Below are 18,263 nucleotides of genomic sequence, written 5' to 3' on the forward strand. Positions count from 1 at the left end.
CCTCGTTCCCACGGATACCAACATGACCTGGGATCCAGAGGAATGCCACAGAGGCGCCCCCCAAGTGGAGTATGTGGAGGCAGTCCTGAATCCGGTGGACCAGAAGGTGGACGGGACAAAGAGCTTGGACGCTTAGAAGAGAGCTCAGTGAATCCGAGCATATAACATACTGCATTCGCAGATGGCGACGGATGTACTGGAGAGCCTGGAGAACACCGTAAAGCTTCGCAGTAAAAACCGAACGCTGGTCGGGAAGCCGAACTCCAATAGGGGTGACGCCAATAATAGAGGCACTCCAGGCACCAAAGGCGGTCGTGGAGCCGTTAGTGTAAATAAATGTGGCATCCCCCACTTGTGGGCATGGAGCAGCAAATGCTCGACGATAAACGATAGGGGTGGGGGGGGGGGGGGGGGAGTACTATCCCTGGGCTGCTGTCGAAGGTCCGGGGGCGAAGCCAAGGTGGCGCCGTACTCACATTTGTCAAGAATGTTTTAGGAAATTTGAAGGAGAGAGAGTGTAGCAGTTGACGGAATTGGATTCCCGGTAGTAGTAGAGACGAAGAGTGGCTGCATACCCTACATCCAAGAAAACGTCCAAAAAAATGGTTCAAATGTCTCTGAGCACTATGGGGCTTAGCATCTGAGGTCATCAGCCCCCTAGACTTAGAACTAGTTAAACCTAACTAACCTAAGGACATCACACACATCCATGCCCGAGGCAGGATTCGAACCTGCGACCGTAGTGGTCGCGCGGTTCCAGACTGAAGCGCCTAGAACTGCTCGGCCACAGCGGCCGGCGTCGAAATTAATGGCAGGGGTCAACGAGCAGGCATGAAGACAGATGACTAGCGTAACGACTCAGAAGGACAGCTCGCCGATTGGACAGCGCAGGTTCAGCGGTCTCAGCGTAAAGGTTCCCCAAGATCTGGACGTGGAACAGTTGAACAAAATGAAGTTTCTAGAGGTAAAAACTTGGATTTTTTTTTTTTTTGGTTCGCGCATTTTACTTGTGGGGGTAACGACAGTGGTGATGAAGGGACCCCCGCTCAGTTTCCGCTTATCTGTTTTTGCGCACCGCTGAAGGCGGTGAGACTGGCTGCACTCACCAGTTACGGGGCCGACGGTTTCCCTCCTCCTGGTGGATCGGGCTCCGCGGCCAACCGAAGCACATTTTCTCACACCCTGCTCAGTCGCTGGACGTCCTAAAAAAAAAAAAGAAACAAAACATGGTGAAATGTGAGAAAAACGAATGCGAGGGGCTGACGTCAAGGACGCTGCACCGTGCTGATATTTTAGCCTCAGTGGTTGTTGTTTGCTGATCTGCTCTCAACTGGCGTAGCGTCTGACTGAATGCGAAGCGGTACTCTACTCTTATTTCATAGAAGGTAACAAAATTTGTCGTATTCACAGCCTGGTGAGCATCAGACGATTTCTTCGTAAGCCGACTGCTTTCATGCTGCCCTCCATCTGTTGCCAGCTTGAGCTTACCTTTGCATCCCTACCTAACCACTATACCTGTTATAACCAGGAATAACAACATAAATGTCATCGTTGTACAGTTTATTAACACAACAAGCACCAACTTGTACAGGATGCGGCGCTTAAATCTGGACAAATGAAGCTTCTTTTTTAAAGCAAATTTATTAAAACAAAGTATAAATGAAAATCCTTTTACATCCAAGTAATGGTATCTTTCAAGAGTGACATTAGTCGATGTAACCGTCTTTAGCACCAATGACCGGCTCCAATCTTGTCCTGAAGCGATCGCACGCACTGTTTACTACAGCCCTGCCCGCATTCGCCAATGCTGTTTCAGTAGCTCAATGTAACCTTTTTTTTTCTTTAGCTGTGCCTATTTGCCATATATTCGTTTCCTCAGCCATGCTGTGTAATTTTCCTTCGTATGTAGCACGTCTTGGATTAATGTGAAGAAAGAAATGAAGCGATGAAGTGGAGGGAAGTAACCACATAATTTATTACAAAATATTTTCCGTGAACAGTACTTCACAGCTTTACTGAACTTACGGAATGGCGTGTCGGAGCCATCCAGGGCGGCTATGACACGTGTTCATTTACTGACAGCCAGATTGCGTTAGACGTCGGGACGACCCCCCCCCCCCCCCCTCCCCTGTTAACATGATATGACGATATTCGTCACTATTGTAGATATCAGTGGTGTCTGTTCTCTCGGACATGTCCTACACAACAGACGTCACTCATATCTATAATTTCGTGGGGGAGTTGGCTGTTTGATGACGAAGTTTGAATCAGAACTCTACGAGTTGTCAGTAAATGGGCGGGGTTCGCGCGGCGAGCAGGAAGTCGGAAATTTTGGTCTGACGGAAAGCGTGTTTGGATGGCCGAGGCGGTTAAAGCAACCATTCTAGACAAGCGGAACATCAGGGTTCGAGCCTCGGTCCGGCACAAATTATATATACAGAGAGAGAGAGAGAGAGAGAGAGAGAGAGAGAGAGAGAGAGGAGAGAGATAGAGAGACAGCAAATAGTGATCCCAGCCACATAGAGCACTGCAGCAATGCAGTGTGTGTGTGTACAGAAGAATGCTGAAGATTAGATGGGTAGATCACATAACTAATGAGGAAGTATTGAATAGCATTGGGGAGAGGTTTGTGGCACAACTTGAGCAGAAGAACATATCGGTTGGTAGGACATGTTCTGAGGCATCAAGGGATCACCAATTTAATATTGGAGGGCAACGTGGATGATAAAAATCGTAGAGGGAGACCAAGAGATGAATACACTAAGCAGATTCAGAAGGATGTAGGTTGCAGTAGGTACTAGGAGATGAAGAAGCCTGCACAGGATAGAGCAGCATGGAGAGCTGCATCAAATCAGTCTCAGGACTGGTGTGTGTGTGTGTGTGTGTGTGTGTGTGTGTGTGTGTGTGTGTGTGTGTGTGTGTGTGTCTATTTGTCTGCGGGGGGAGGGAGTGGCCATGACGCGCATTCGGTTTGGGAAGTTCTTTACCATATCTGTGGACAAGGCTGGGGTACAGTTTGGTATCCCTGCCATACGATGATTACGGTTTTGTTCCGCCAGCTTCATCTCCGCTTTGTTCATCGTCACTCACTGAGGCGTGGAGTTCTTCACCGTAAAGACTCGTAGATGTGGACACTGATGCTCCGTGGGTCTTTATCTTTCGCCTCCTTTTTCTTTCTGTTTTGTCCCGCAAAGGTCTTTTTGTCGCTAATAAGACGTTCAAAACGAATGAGTCGTTGTCAGCTGTTCTCGGTGGTAAACATCGAGTGTGTGTGTGTCTGTGAGAACGAGAGAGAGAGAGAGAGAGAGAGAGAGAGAGAGAGAGGGAGGGAGGCTGAACACGTCAGACTTGGTGATGAGATCAGATGGGACGTGTTGTAAACACGCTACGCCCAGCTACAGCCGCTCCGTGTCTGCCGAAACCCTTTGGTCTCTTTTCTTCCGTCTGCTCTTATGATTTGTAACGATCGATAACATTGACCAGGTATTCTTTATGTATTTATTCATATTTGGCTTTGGGAAGCAAAGACCATACAGCCTACAGCAGTTAGAAAAGTGCCATATTAACATAATTGCAATTTCCACAGTACAACAGTGGAGGGAGTTAGATGTGGAAACGTAAGTTCTTAATGTAAAATAAAGACACTATAAGACGAACACCAGACATCAAAGAGTAGTTACAACGGTGCCAAGATAACGTTAGTGCAATTTTCACAGTATAACGATGATAAGAGTGTGTAGTAGGCTGCAAAGGTAAGTTCGTTATATAAATTTAAAAAATCGAAATTACAACCCAGGGTTCAGTTCATACTGAGCCAATTCGAGAGGAGAATGACATCCATACGAACTTAATAATTGAAAGATAAGTTAATAAAGCGAAGAAAATCACAAACGGACGTTGCTGTTTTCGAACCGGGCTCGTTCGATGGAAGGACAAGATCAACACAACTTCTGGATCATGCAGGGTGTTTCCGTAAGAGCGTGCAAAAATATAACAGGACGTAGAGAATGATCCTCTAAACAATTTGAGGTAAGGAACCTAGGGTCGGAGAAGCCAGCTCAAGGAGAAGTGGGAATAAACTTGTTTACCGCTTTGTCTAGCCGTACTGTTTTCGAGTTTGTTTATAGCTAACATGCGTACAGGTTGACAATTCCTGTGCTGTTTGTTTACGTGTACATTATTCATTTCCTGCACAGAGAAAAGGACGAGCCTGATTACCAGGGAGTCATGATACAGTTTTTCTTCACTTGTACATAAAGTGACTGTTGTATCGTATTTACGTTGTCCCATGACAGAACATGCTAAGAATCAACGACAGAGCCATTCATTACTCAGCACTATTCAGAGACGTAGAGTACAGTACGATGGAGCGGTACCGGTACAGTATTAAAACTTTTATCAGTTATTTTGCTTCTCAAATAGCAAAACTCATCTACTTTATGTATCTCATTTCCTAATCTAATTGCCGGTCGGGGTGGCCTAGCGGTTCTAGGCGCTACAGTCTGGAACCGCCCGACCGCTACGGTCGCAGGTTCGAATCCTGCCTCGGGCATGGATATGTGTGATGCCCTTAGGTTAGTTAGGTTTAAGTAGTTCTAAGTTCTAGGGGACTGATGACCTCAGAAGTTAAGTCCCATAGTGCTCAGAGCCATTTGAACCATTATGAACCTAATCTAATTCCCTTAGCATCGCCTGATGTAATTAGGGTACATTCTCTTATCCTTGTTTTGCTTTTGTTAATGTTCATCTTATGTCCACTTTTCAAGACACTGTCCATACCGTTCAACTGCTCTTCAAAGTCCTTTGCTGTCTGTGGAAGAATTACGATGTGATGGGCAAACCTCAAAGTTTTTATTGGTACACAGTGGACTTTAATTCCTACCTCAATTTTTTCTTTTGTTTCCTTTACTGGTTGCTCAGTGTACAGATTGAATAACATGAGGGATAGGCTACAGCACTGTCTCATGTTTCTAAATCATAGCTTCCTATTCGTGCTCCTCGACTCTGAAAACTTCCCTCTGGTTTCTGCACAAATTGTAAATAGCCTTTCGCTGCCTGTATTTTACCGCTGCCACCTTCAGAATTTGAAAGAGAGTAGTTCAGTCAACAATGTCAAAAGCTTTCTCTAAGTCTGCAAATGCTACAAACCTAAGTGCGCCTTTCCTTAACCAATCATCTAAGATAAGTCGTATGGTCAGTATTGCCTCGCGTGTGCCTACATTTCTCCAGAATACAAACTGATCTTCCCAGAGGTCTGCTACTACCTGTTTTTGCATTCTTCTTCTGTAAAGAATACGCATAAGTATTTTGCAACCGTGACTTAACTACACTGATAATTCGATCATTTTCACACCTGTCAGCACCTGCTTTCTTTGGAATTGAAATTATTCTATTCTTCTTTAAGACTGAGAGCTTTTCGCTTGTCTCATACCTTCTGCACACCAGATAGAAGAGTTTTGTCATTGCTGGGCTCTCCCAAGGCTATCAGTAGTTCCACTGCTGGGGCCTTGTTTCGACTAGGATCTTTCAGAGCTTTGTCAATCATATCTCCCATCTCATCTTCGTCCTCTTTCATTCTATAATACTGCTTGCAAATTCACATCCCTTCTATAGCCCCTCTGTATACTCCATTTGCCTTTCAGCTTTCCCTTCTTTTTTTAGGACTGGTTTTCCACCTGAGCTCCCGATATTCATATATCTGCTTCTCTTTTCTCCAAAGGCCTTTTCAATTTTCGTGTATGTGTTAACTATCACTCCAGTAGTGATACATTCTTCAAAATCCTTACATTTGGCCATTAGCCATTCATGCTTACACATTTTGCAGTTCTTGCCAACCTAATTTTTTAAATTGCTCTCAGGGAGCTGGAAATTTGGGGAAACAAATAGTATACTGGGGTGTCTGTGTTTCAGTAGTCACTTGGTATGGTAACCAAACTCAACTCTGCAACTGCGTTTGTAATACAAGCCTGTGCTCGTAAAGACGCACGCTATTGTTTCTCTCTCTCTGTCTCTCTCTCTCTCTCTCTCTCTCTCTCTCTCTCTCTCTCTCTCTCTCTCTCTCTCTCTCTCTCTCTCTCTCTCTCTGTGTGTGTGTGTGTGTGTGTGTGTGTGTGTGTGCGTGTGTGTGTGTGTGTGTGTGAGTGTGTGTGTGTGTGCTCTCCAGTGCGAGTTCTCCAGCCAGATGCGCCCTCCCGACGACGTAAGTTTCCGGACCACCACAGGCTTTCAACGAAGCGCTGCTACGTTGCGAAACTTTTTCAGCTCCCTGCCGTGAAAAACCGGCGATAGGCGGAGGTTTTGCCTCACTGCAGACGTGCTCCCTGGACTGCAGAACACGATGTCAGGGTGGGCTGTATGAAGTTATGAGCGTGGGCGACCCTCTGGTATCAAGCATGTCTGTCTGGAACCGATAGCATTGCTAATGCTTCAGGTAACCCGCGTAAGTATACACACTATTGGCCTGAAATGCTGTTGATTTCTTTATCCACTACGAACAGTCGATTGTACCGGCATCAATAATTTCACAATAGTTTCTCTCATAGATATGGATACTTTTCCTATGTTTCTGAGTTAGTAGGGCTGAGATATCGCAGAACAATTGAGTACTGGTATAACTATTTTCCGATGGCCTTTCAGACACTTGTCTTCAGAGTTAATTTTGGGTTCAGATAGCATTCGTCTCTTGTGCATTTACTCTTCTGATATGTACTACGGTACTTTTAATTGACAGTAACATTTCTTACATGATAAACTATAAAACCAACAATGGAGTCGTTCGTAAGCATTTTTACAACCGTTGATGTAAGGGAATACACTAACGCAAGAAAAATCCCAACACCAAGAAGGAGTAGTGTGAAATAAAAGAAAGATGGCACGCTTGTTTCTACATCTGAAAGATGACCTCTGTTCAAATTCTGCGCCAGTCGCAGAACTCTAGCGGCAGTAACGGCGTTTGACAAAGCAAATCAGGTTTGCATTAAATACACGCTGTAACAGTCTTAACCGTTAGTTAGCTTCGAGAGTGTACGTATGAGTTGATGCTAATCAAGAATGCCTTTAAGGCAAGAAAGACTCCATTATCAACGTCTCATTAAGTTTCAGCGAGGGTGTGTATTGGGGCTACGAGAAGCCGTATGTTTCTTCTGCGATACTGCAGAAAGACTTGGCAAGAACGTAGCCACTGCACATGGTTACTGGCAGCGGTGTGCACTAGAATGTACGGTCGCAAGGAGACCGGGCTCCAGTTGGCCACGTGGGTCTAAGGAGATGGAAGACCAAAGCATGAAATTTTCACTTTACAGCGGATTGTGCGCTGATGTGAAACTTCCTGGCAGGAGACGAATTAAAGCTGTGAGGACGGGGCGTGATTCGTGCTTGAGTAGATCGGTTAGAGCACTTTCCCGCGAAAGGCAAAGGTCCCGAGTTCGAGTCTCGGTCCGGCAGACAGTTTTAATCTGCCAGGAAGTTTCGAAGACTACAGTGTTCGGCGTATGGCTCTGATGCATGGTACTACATGTGCAGCAGCAATTTGAGCAGCAGTTGGCACCGCAGTGACACAACGAACTGCTACAAATCGGTTACTTCAAGAACAGTTCTGAGCCGGAAGCCCTGCAGTGTGTGTTCCACTAGACTCCGAAACCCACGCCATTTACAACTTCAGTGGTGTCAGGCTAGAACTCACTGGAGGGCACGATGGAGGTCTGTTGTGTTTTCTGATGGAAGATGGTTCTGACTCGGAGCCAGTGATGGAAGTGTGTTGGTTAGCTGTAAAATATGGAAAAAAATAAAATAGAAAGAAGAAACTTTGAAATCGTTCTGGCAAAAAGTGACGGTAGATAGTTGCTTTCTTGTGTTTGAAGGGACTACATGGAAGACGAAATATTTACTGCTTCTTAGCCCAATGGCAGCATCGTCCCAGAGGGAAGTTTCGACCTGTTTCCTACTGTTTATCCTCAGTACTGTAATTGACGAGTAGATTTCTAGTTCCAGAGTTGTTGCAAATGACACTAGCCCACGGCAGACTACCCGAAATTTCATCATTTAAACTGTCCCAAGAATATTGCATTCTCATATTTTACATAAATAACTGTTGGAAAATGGCGTGAGATTAACGTTCAAAGTCCCATCGATGATCGCGTCATCGGTGACAGAAAGCACGTTCGGGGTGGAGGCGGTGCCGTGCGAAACCGACCACGGCAGTGTCGGGGGAAGCATTCGGGTACTCTAAAGCAACGCGGCGGAATTAAGTAAAGAGAGTGTGTGGGTGCGGTGTGAATTAGACACGGTGCCGTCTGCATTGCGAGTGCAGCGAGCTGGCACTTGATGCTTTCAGTTCTGTGCAACCCAGCGACGTTGGTGGTAGGGGCGAATTGACGCGGCCACTGGCTCGTGGAGAAGGCGCAACGTGACACCGTCCGCTGGAGGGTCAGCTGACCCTCCGGGAGGTCGAAGGAGGTCAGGTGACCCTCTGGGAGGCCCCGCCACGCGAGAGGGTGACCCACCCACGTTGTGACGACGCCGGACGGGACACGGCGGTCACGAGTCTGCCCGTGCGCTGCTCGCGGGGTCCCGGGTTCTATTCCCGGCCGGGTTGGGGATTTTCACTCCCCCGGGGACTGGGTGTCTGCGTTGTCCTCCTCATCATCATCATCATCATTACTCGTGGCAGTGGCTACATTGAACTGTGTAAAGCTTGCGACTTTGTACGGGCGCTGATGGCCGCGCAGTTCAGCGCCCCACACACCGAACATCATCAAACGAGTCTGCCTGCCACCCCCACCACCGTGAACAACCTGGAGTGCTGCGCAGTCCAGCAGCCTGGAAGGAGTCCGCCGAGCCATCTGATAGTTGTCGTTTTTCATGATTATAGTAAGTGAAGTTCAGAAATCAAATGGCAGTCTCACAAAGCTGTTCAACACGCCTCTCACAAATCCACACTGAAGTTTACTTTAATTCATTTACTTCTACATAGATATTCTGCAAATTACATTAAAGTGCCTGGCAGCGAGCGGAAAAAAAACGAACTTCTACACGTTTCCGCGCGAGCTCTGATTTCCTTTATTTTATTATAATGATCCTGTCTGTCTGTGTAGGTCGGCGTCAACAAAATATTTTCGCATTCGGACGAGAAAGCTGGTGACTGAAATTAAGTGACAAGATTCCTCCGCAACGAAAACCGTCTTTGTTTTAGTGATGTCCACCCCATGCCCGTGACACTCTCTCCCCTATTTCGCGGTAATACAAAATGTACTGCCCTTCTTTTAACTTTCTCGGTATACTCGGTCAGTCCTATCTGGTAAGGATCCCACGTCGCGCAGGAGTGTTCTAAAAGAGGACGGACAAGCGTGGTGTACGCACTCTCTCTTAAATTTTCTAAGTGTCCTGCCAATAAAACGCAGTCTTTGGTTAGCCTTCCCCACAACGTTGTCTTTGTGTTCCTTCCAATTTAAGTTGTTCGTAATTGTAATATCTAGGTATTTAGTTGAATTTACGGCTTTTAGATCAGACTGATTTATTGTGTAACCGAAGTTAACTAGGTCCTTGTAGCACTCATGTGGATGACCTAACACTTTTCGTTATTTAGGGCCAACTGCCAAATTTCGCAACTTTCAGATGTCTTTTCTAAATCGTTTTGCAGTTTGTTTTGATATTCTGATCATTTTATTAGTCGAAAAAGGACAGCGTCATCTGAAAACAACCTAAGATGGCTCCTCAGATTGTCTCCTAACTCGTTTACATAGATAAGGAACAGCAAAGGGCCTGTAACACTATCTTGGGGAAGTCCTGAAATCACTTCTCTTTTGCGGCGCGGTTTGAGACACCGTGTGACGGACGCGTAGAACCTCCCGCCGAAGGTTCGAGACCTCCCTCGGGCACATGTGTGTGTGTGTGTGTGTGTGTGTGTGTGTGTTGTCCTTAGCATAAGTTAGTTTAAGCTAGATTAACTAATGTACAAGCCTAGGGATCGGTGGTTTGGTCCCTTAGAGATTCACAAACATTCACCTCTATTTTACTCGATGACTTTCCGTCAGTTACTACGAATTGTGACCTGCCAGGAAATCACGAATCTCGTCACGTAACTGAGACAACATTCTATAAGCACACAGTTTCACTACAAGCCGCTAGTGTGGTGCAGTGTCAAAGCGTCTGTAAATCTAGAAATACGGAATCAGTTTGAAGTCCCTTGTCAATGGCATTCAACACTTCGTGCGAGTAAAGACCTAGCTGTGTTTCATAAGAACCATGTTTTCTAAATCCGTGTTGACTGTGTGTCAATAGACCCTTCTCTTCCAAGTAATTAATAACGTTCGAACACAGTATTCCAGTATCCTGCTGCATATCGACGTTAATGATATGCGTCTGTAACTTAGTGGATTCCTTCTACTACCTTTCTTGGATACTAGTGTGACCTGGGAACCTTCCCCTAAAATAATGCGATTTTGGCGAATAGTATTGTGCCTCAATCGGAAACACTTGATAACAGTAATTGCTTAATAAAAGGATAGCTGGTTCCAATGTCGCTATGGTCCTACATTTCATTTTTTTTTCACTTCAAATACCGACGTCGTCTAATAAATAATCGTCAAATGTATAGTCACTTGCACAAGAAAGAGAAAATGTTCGCTATAATTTTAACTATATCGTCCGCAGCGACATCTCTGGTAGTAGAGTTGAAAGTTTTTTAAATTCGGCTGCGCTTTAAAACAAGTGCAAAATATCTGAAGCGTCACTAGGCAGTGCGAAATTGTGTGCAATATTTTTCAAAAATGCTTTCTGATGTCCGTTAAGAAGCTATTTGATTACACCGAGGCAGACTGGGTGCTTGAAGAGGATAATGTTCCGAAACACCGCAGCCGCCTCTGTACAGCGTGCAAACAAGACAATGGGGTGACTCTCGATGGACTGGCCTGCAATGTCTCCGGATGCGAATCCGATCGAAAATGTTTGATCGTATATTGTGGTGAAGATTAAAGGAAAGCCACTACATACTCTAAAGCAGCTGTCATATCAAATCAGGACGATATGGAGATCGTTACCGAGGGAACATGCAGGAAATCTCGTGAAAAGCATGCCAGAAGGGTGCTAAGCTATAACCGATAATGGCACCGAATGTATGAACTATTAGGTAACTGTGCAATTCGTAATAACATGTGTTTTCATGTAAACATATAATTATGTCTTTTATTTCATACAGATAACAGCATACGCTTTCTTGTGGAACTGACTGTATGCTAATGTATACATAGGAACCAGAGGATGTACAGAGTTTCAAGGACAGCATAAGGGAACAATTGACAGGAGTGGGGGAAAGAAACACAGTAGAAGAACAATGGATAGCTCTGAGGGATGAAGTAGTGAAGGCAGCAGAGGATAAAGTAGGTAAAAAGACGAGGGCTGCTAGAAATCCTTGGCTAACAGAAGAAATATTGAATTTAATTGATGAAAGGAGAAAATATAAAAATGCAGTAAATGAAGCAGGAAAAAAAGGAATACAAACGTCTCAAAAATGAGATCGACAGGAAGGGCAAAATGGCTAAGCAGGGATGGCTAGAGGACAAATGTAAGGATGTAGAAGCTTATCTCATTAGGGGTAAGATAGATAGTGCCTACAGGAAAATTAAAGAGACCGTTGGAGAAAATAGAACCAATTGTATGAATATCAAGAGCTCAGATGGAAACCCAGTTCTAAGCAAAGAAGGGAAGGCAGAAAGGTTGAAGGAATATATAGAAGGTTTATACAAGGGCGATGTACTTGAGGACAATATTATGGAAATGGAAGAGGATGTAGATGAAGACGAAATGGGAGATAAGATACTGAGTGAAGAGTTTGACAGAGCACTGAAAGACCTGAGTCGAAACAAGGTGCCGGGAGTAGACAACATTTCATTAGAGCTACTGACGGACTTGGGAGAGCCAGTCATGACAAAACTCTACCAGCTGGTGAGCAAGATGTATGAGACTGGTGAAGCACCCTCAGAATATAATAATTCCAATCCCAATGAAAGCAGGTGCTTACAGATGTGAAAATTACCGAACTATCAGTTTAATAAGTCACAGCTGCAAAATACTAACGCGAATTCCTTACAGACGAATGGAAAAACTGGTAGATGCGGACCTCGGGGAGGATCAGTTTGGATTCCGTCGAAATGTTGGAACACGTGAGGCAATACTGACCTTACGACTTATCTTAGAAGAAAGATTAAGAAAAGGCAAACCTACGTTTCTAGCATTTGTAGACTTGGAGAAAGCTTTTGACAATGTTGACTGGAATACTCTCTTTCAAATTCTGAAGGTGGCGCGGGTAAAATACAGGGAGCGAAAGGCTATTTACAATTTGTACAGAAACCAGGTGGCAGTCATAAGAGTCGAGGGGCATGAAAGGGAAGCAGTGGTTGGGAAAGGAATGAGACAGGGTTGTAGCCTCTCCCCGATATTATTCAATCTGTATATTGAGTAAGCAGTGAAGGAAGCAAAAAAAAAAAAAAAAAAAAGAAAGAAAAAAAAAATTCATGGAGAAGAAGCAAAAACTTTGAGGTTCGCCGATGACATTGTAATTCTGTCAGAGACGGCAAAGGACTTGGAAGAGCAGTTGAATGGAATGGACAGTGTCTTGAAAGGATGATATAAGATGAACATCAACAAAAGCAAAACGAGGATAATGGAATGTAGTCGAATTACGTCAGGTTATTGCTGAGGGAATTAGATTAGGAAATGAGACACTTAAAGTAGTAAAGGAGTTTTGTTATTCAGGAAGTAAAATAACTGATGATGGTCGAAGTAGAGAGGATATAAAATGTAGACTGGCAATGGCAAGGAAAGCGTTTCTGAAGAAGAGAAATTTAACATCGAGTATTGATTTAAGTGTCAGGAAGTCGTTTCTGAAAGTATTTGCGTGGAGTGTGGCCATGTATGGAAGCGAAACATGGACGATAAATAGTTTGGACAAGAAGAGAATAGAAGCTTTCGAAATGTGATGCTACAGTAGAATGCTGAAGATTAGATGGGTGGATCACATAACTAATAAGGAAGTATTGAATAGGATTGGGGAGAAGAGAAGTTTGTGGCACAACTTGACTAGAAGAAGGGATCGGTTAGTAGGACATGTTTTGAGGCATCAAGGGATCACAAATTTAGCATTGGAGGGCAGCGTGGAGGGTAAAAATTGTAGAGGGAGACCAAGAGATGAATACACTAAGCAGATTCAGAAGGAAGTAGGTTGCAGTAGGTACTGGGAGATGAAGAAGCTTGCACAGGACAGAGTAGCATGGAGAGCTGCATCAAACCAGTCTCAGGACTGAAGACAACAACAACAACATTTAATCGTTAGTAGTTTTACGAAACATTTACGCCTTCATGTTTCTGATTATATATCACACATAAAATTCCAGTTTCCATTGCATTCATTGAAAGACGCTCCAGTTGCTAATAAGAACTTAAAGTCCACAACCAGCTTCGTTCTTCATCTCAGGCGCTTGTCGATTGGATTCTGAAACTACTAATGTTAATACATGGTATGATGGAGCTATAAAAATGAAAAAAGAAAGCTTAGATGTGCACGGTATAAGCGCCGAAAGCGTATTTTTGTACCAAGAGGAATGGTTAACACTGACTTCTGATAAGGACGACTGTTCGAAGCTGAAGTGTCCAGTAAACATGTGCTCTAAAATGCACACCTTAATACTTATGAGAGCATCTTCTTCTTCTTCTTCGGTATTCTGAAACAAATCTCTTCCATAGCAAGCTTTTTGCTTTCCATGTTTATACACCTTATAGTATGGACCAAAACAAAAAATGTTTTCTGTTTAATATGGGCTCTAAGGAGCGTCCCTTAAAGAGTTATGAGTACTTGTTCGTCTTCCGTGATCTGGAACACACCTCTTCTACTGAAAAAGTGCTCATACGTTTTAAAGCGTGAATTTCAGAGTTCATGTTTACCAGACATTTTTTCTTGTTTTGGTCCATACTAACTAAAACAAAAATATGGAAAGCAAAGACTTCGCTGTAGAACAGATCTGATTCACAATATCGACGATAGAGCAAGTGCTCGTAGTTCTCAAAAGTGTGCATTTTAGAGCCCATGTTTAGCAGACACCTTTTTTTTATTGGGTCCATACTACCACGTCCACACTGGACTCGCATTCGGGAGAACTATGGTTCCATCCCGCGTCCGGCCATTCTGATTTAGGTTTTCCGTGATTACCCTAAATCTCCCCAGGCAAATGCCGGGATGGTTCCTTTGAAAGGGAACGGCCGACTTCCTTCCCCGTCCTTCCCTAATCCGATGAAACCGATGACTTCGCACTTTGGTCTCTTTCCCCAAAAAAACAACCCAACGCAACACCCCCAACAACTACCACGTCTCAAACAATGAAAATCAAAGAGCTTGCTACAGAAGAGATTTGTTTCAAAATATCGAAGATGGGTGTATTTTAGAGCCTAAGTTAACAAGACGCTTTTTGTTTCGAATGTATCATCGTCCTCAGTACTGAACATTCCTCCTGGGGTATCGTGTATCACTTAGGTCTTAGAGAGTGCTGTAGGGAAGCAACGTCAAGTGATACGAAAGGATGAATCAGGTGCATTTAAAACTTGTGTGCTCAATGACATCGTGAGCATAAATGTGTATGTCACTTTTATGAAACCTGTACAACTGGATACATTAAAAGCATCAGGTGGTTATATTTAATGTGCAACTACTCATGGAAGTGAGGCGTGAGCTGTGATTAGAGTACGGCAGTGGAACATGTTCGATATGCTAATGCATTAACGGAGAACCGACTTACTCTGGAGGAAAAAAAAATTAACTTTGGCCACCAGGTTCAAATCTGGCGCTGTGAATGCACGAAAGACGTGTAGGAATTGTTCCATATGTAAGGGATTAGGAACGGGATGTAGGCAGAGGAGGTCAAACAAGCGAGAATGGCGAAATGTTGACTTTATTATTAATGGCCGCTTACACAGTTTGTTCAGTGTTAGCAACGGAGACGTCGTCGAAATGCTGCACGGGGCCAGAGTTCCATCTAGCAGTCAAAATTCGAACTAAATGTTTTCCAGCGTAAATCGGTTCCGCACTGATGCACTAGCGTATGTACCAAGTTTTGCTGCCATGCGATGAGTACAACCCACACTGAACCTCCATCAGTACCGGCACTTTACTTATAACCACCGGGTATTTGAGCTTTAAGAAACAGCAACAGTATATACTGACATTAGAATTTGTTGTTGTTGTTGTCTTCAGTCCTGAGACTGGTTTGATGCAGCTCTCCATGCTACTCTATCCCGTGCAAGCTCCTTCATCTCCCAGTACCTACTGCAGCCAACATCCTTTTGAATCTGCTTAGTGTATTCATCTCTTGGTCTCCCTCTACGATTTTTACCCTCCACGCTGACCTCCAATACTAAATTGGTGATCCCTTGCTGCCTCAGAACATGTCCTACCAACCGATCCCTTCTTCTGGTCAAGTTATGCCACAAACTTCTCTTCTCCCCAATCCTATTCAATACTTCCTCATTAGTTATGTGATCTACCCATTTTATCCTTTACCAATAGAAGGCTAAGAGTAATTTTTACAATCAGTAGAAGTGTAATATAACTGCAGTGGACGTCCTCCAGTGTGAAGGAGTTAAAATGTATGTATGATGACTGAAGCTTCAAATGAACACTTTTCCCAAGGCCGGGATTCGAATCCGGATCTCCTGCTCACTAGGCAGATGCTCCGACCACTGGCGACCCCGGGTCTTGGAACGAATTTTCATTCGCAGCAGCATTCTGCATGTATACACCATTGATGGCTCAGACTTGAAAACATCTCTCGGACTGTATAGTTTAAGCAGAGTGAGAACGCAGGGAATGGTAGTGAGCCGTGGCGTAGCTTGGACGCATTGTGGAGTGCTCACAAAAGCGTGTTCACAAACGCCTGGGTTCATCTGGGAGCGAATGCGCCTCGAGACTGCCGCCAAACGCCAGAGGTCCGCTTCTGTCCCATGCGAGGTCCGGGCAGCTGTGTAATTCGTCAGCGCGACCTCCCGAAGTGTGACGCGCACACCGACCCACTCACCCACGTTCCGAGGTCGCTAAGGTCGCTCGCCTTGCTGGAAGGAGGCACAGCGGTGGTGATTCGTCATCCGGCGAGGCGGTAGGGGCCCACTTAGCAAACGCCTGTCGCTTTAAGAATGCACGCCGCGCGAATCTGACGTCAGCAGCGGCGAAGGTGCTGCCGCACCGTGGCGATCACACGCAACACACGCTGGCGCTCAATATTCTGATCGTGACTGCCCGAATCATATCGAACCCGGCGAGCACTGAAAAAAATAAAGGCGTCTCTTGTGTGCGGTAACAGACCTGTAGGTCTTTACGTTACAGGAGTGACCAGAAATGCTTTTACATGTTCACATACTCTCTGAAACACCTGAAATGTGTCTGGCAGGGAATATTTTTAATAGATATCGTCTCTTCCCGTGTCTTAGATATTTTTGTGATATGAGCATTAGCCTGTGGACCAAGAAATGTTTCTCTTGCTAACTTCTAGTCTCCTAATACTGAAAGCAGTATATTTATGAGGTTTCTGTACCAAAGAGCACATTTAAAAAATATATATATAAACAAGACTTTAGTTATTTTGATGTTCCCCCATATATATAATTTAGTTTTCTGAGTATTAAATACTAATTATTTTATATATATATATATATATATATATATATATATATATATATACACCCGCGAACGTAATTATCACTCAACCAAGAAAAATAAATTTATTTAATTAAAATTTAAAACTCAGGAAACTAAATTTAAAAAATACAAAAATTCTAAAATTTATTCAAATTCAATAACATGAACTGAAAGATCTTTATTTTATTCTTTACTTCGATAAATAAAAAGTATTCCGAAAATTTTCACTAATTAATCATTGTCTTCTGAAAATATTTTAGTATAACGATCTGGAGGAGTAAATTTATGTTTATCATCTAAAACTAATAAAACTTTTTCACAACATTTAGTTACTAAAATTTCAGCTTTTGAAATACTGTAACATTTATTTTTCCTGCTCTGACAATTTAGTGAATACTTCACTTCAACCATTACTATAACTATTAAGTTCACTTCCTATAATTTCAACGCCACCATTCATTTTTTTTCTCTTATGTACATAGAAAAAAATTAATTTTTGAAAAAAATTAAATGGTCAGCAAAATGGATGTAAGAGATTTGAAAGTTTCGAAGAAGGAATAGAATTAATTATTTCTAGTTTATCAAAAATAGACTACAGAAGTAATGAAACATATATGTTTAAATTCGAAAATATAGAAAGTTGCTATGTATCTAATTATTCGTTATAAAAAGAAATACAAGATACAAAAATAGATTGAAATTATAAGATTAAGATTAAACTCGATAAAATGAGAACAACTCCGAATAAAGATAAAGAAAGATTAGTATTTACTGTTTAATTTTCAACAGCTCCGAATTGTGGAACAATTATATTGTTTTCTTCAAAAAGTGTAAAAAAGACCATTTGGATATTCTATAGGAAGTTCATGTAAAGGTCTCATATAATTTTTAATATAATATTCTCCACTCGGACACCAAGGAACTAAACTATTTTTTCCGTGTTTATTATAAATTTGCTAAACATTATAACCTAAATACGTAAATAACAATAACCATCATTTATTTTCTGTCTTATCTTTAGTTAAATATATTTCTACATTTGAGCTCCATAATAAGGAATAATAAGTTTTCCATTTATTTTAATTAAAATTATATATATTAAAAAATTGTAGTAATAAATGGAGGAGAACAGAAATGCTAGTATTTTAGATTTATTCTACAAGAATAAAATGCATTACCAAGATACGAGAGAAAAACTAAATAGTTTGTTACACAAAGAATACCAATTGGAACGTTTGGATTTAAATTTACTTAAAAACGCTTTTGTAGAAATTACAGTTTTCGATGAAGAAAAAGACGTTAACCAAACGAACGTTAGGCGTCAACTTTATGTTAATTACATAAACAGTAACAGAAAAATAAACATAAAAAATTAAGAAAGAACGTCGAGACGATTCAGACACGAGCTACTGGATTGGTTACCGGTACATCTGATCAAGACGGAAATTTTGTCGAGATACTTAGGGAACTCAAATGAAAATCCCTGGATATGAGGCATTCTTTTCGAAAAATGCAATTGAGAATATTTAGAGAACAGTCATATGAATCTGACTGCAGAACGATTCTCCTGCCGACAAAGCACATTTCT

At 42.8% G+C, this 18,263-nt stretch overlaps 1 protein-coding gene across 4 annotated transcripts in view; it reads right to left on the bottom strand.

Moving 5' to 3' along the window:
- The window catches only part of LOC126291658 (G-protein coupled receptor moody-like), a 467,186-nt gene that overhangs the window by 343,027 nt on the left and 105,896 nt on the right, over nt 1–18,263 (bottom strand). For 2 of the 4 annotated variants that reach the window (XM_049985233.1, XM_049985231.1), the window contains exon 2: nt 1,107–1,202. The exons of the other annotated variants lie outside the window; for them this stretch is intronic. The gene's annotated coding sequence lies outside the window, so the exon portion shown is untranslated. The remainder of the gene's footprint in view (nt 1–1,106; nt 1,203–18,263) is intronic. 4 annotated transcript variants of the gene reach the window in all.

This window comes from Schistocerca gregaria, chromosome 9 (assembly GCF_023897955.1).
Source record: "Schistocerca gregaria isolate iqSchGreg1 chromosome 9, iqSchGreg1.2, whole genome shotgun sequence".
Taxonomy (NCBI): domain Eukaryota; kingdom Metazoa; phylum Arthropoda; class Insecta; order Orthoptera; family Acrididae; genus Schistocerca; species Schistocerca gregaria.